The sequence below is a fragment of the Charadrius vociferus genome, unplaced genomic scaffold, assembly GCF_000708025.1.
Source record: "Charadrius vociferus isolate BGI_N301 unplaced genomic scaffold, ASM70802v2 scaffold56, whole genome shotgun sequence".
Lineage (NCBI taxonomy): Eukaryota > Metazoa > Chordata > Aves > Charadriiformes > Charadriidae > Charadrius > Charadrius vociferus.
The window spans coordinates 68,589-70,280 of NW_009649057.1; the positions used below are offsets into that span (position 1 = coordinate 68,589).

The following is a 1,692-nucleotide window of genomic DNA, read 5'->3' on the forward strand; positions in this document are numbered from 1 at the left end:
CGGGAGGGCTCTGGGCTGCCTGCCCGGCACAGCGCCCGCCGGGAGCCCCCCGCAACCGCTTTCTGCCAGTTCTGGCACTGAACGTCCTTGTCTGCCTCAAATTAGCCCCAAACCGAAGTAGGATTAGACAGTTTTAAGCCTAAAAGGTGTGACAGTCCTCCCTCCAAGACCGCTGTTCTGACTACATGCAGCTCTGGTCCCACTCCCTGGAATGCCGGGGGTGGCAGAAGGAAAAGCTGCTGGAATTTTCCTGCTGGGAAATAAATGCAGCTACTCCACGTGCTTGTCTGTCTGCGGGGGAAAGGCCGGGTGTGCTGGAGGACCCCCTGCGCCAAAGGGATGGGCAGCGGGATGCTCTCGCCCCTGGGATGCAAAGGGAGAGATCAACCACCTCTCATCTCTTCTTCCCCCTTCCCACAACCAGGACGGGCCCAGAGCATCCCTGGGGAGGGATTTTTGAATGCTTCTCTGTTAGGCAAAGGTTCGAGCCCCTCTGCCTCCTTCCCAGCATGGAGCATCTCTCACTTTGACCCGATCCGCCCTCCAACGTGTGTCTGGGTCTCCGTGCCCTCCGCTGAAACCCACCAGCATCCTCCCGAGCTGCAAAGGAGCTCTCTCCCGTCGGCACGGGGCAGCCAAGTCTTCTCAGCCTTCCGCACCCACAGCCACCAGCCCGGGATCACAGGCACCGAGCAAAACGTCACCAGCCTGGCGGGGTCCCAGCACCCTCCTTTTCTCCCCGTCCTGAGCTCCCATCCCACCGGCAGTGTGCCCGCCTGCGTTCCTGCCCGGGCTGGGGTCAGCAGGTAGGACAGAGAGCTGCAGGCAGCTCTGCTGGGTCCATCTGCTCGTCCATCCCGCTGCAAAGGGGGGTCCTGAGCTGAGCCCCGCTCCCGGCTCTGCCACCATCCTCTCCAGCTGATCCGGACCTACCCGAGGCCACAGGGAACAGAAACATCTCCATCCTGCATCCCTGTCCCCCCACCCCCTGAGAAGCAGCTGAGAGCCTGGGACCGATCCTGGTGGGTGTTGAGGGTCCCTGTCACCCTCTGCTCGGTGGGGAGCCCCAGCTCCCGGCAGCGTTGGACCCTCTCCGGCAGGAAAGCGCAATGCGGCGCGCGCAGGTCCTCGGCACAATTAGCCAACAAGTGGCTGTTTTGTGAGGGATTGTTGCTGATGTGTTTTAAGTGGCTTTCTGAGTGGAAAATGTGAGGCGCTGGAGAGGCCGGCAGACAAAGAGGGGGATGCATTAGGTTTTATTGGTCTGCTTCGCACACATCTGACATCACTCCACGGAGCAAGTCCTGCCTGGCTTTGGGGAAAATGAAAAATAAAGCAAGAAAAAGGGGCTGAGGGTGCAGGGGCGGGGGAGAGCGCCAGTGATTCAAGCAGGCAAGTGGGGGCTTAATAGCAGGAGACACTGGAGCAAACTCTGTCAACCAGATGGGACCCGGGTGCTGCAGGAGGAGAGGGGAATTAGCCAACCCGTGCTTTGTTCCAGCAGAAAGCGCGGCCCTCTCCCCCCAGGAGCTGCCTACGTGTGATATAATACAGCCCCTTTCAGCCGCTAAGCTGGCCAAGGACAAAAGTCACCGATAAATAGCGAGAGGGTGAGGCTGAAAGCAAAAGGCAGAGTTGCCAAGAGCCCCCGCTTTCTCCTCGGGCTGCCCGCGCTGCCGTGCATCTGCCCTC

At 60.5% G+C, this 1,692-nt stretch overlaps 1 protein-coding gene across 1 annotated transcript in view; it reads right to left on the minus strand.

Moving 5' to 3' along the window:
- ASS1 (argininosuccinate synthase 1) overlaps positions 1-1,692 on the minus strand; it is a 33,846-nt gene that overhangs the window by 828 nt on the left and 31,326 nt on the right. The gene's annotated exons all lie outside the window — the stretch shown is intronic.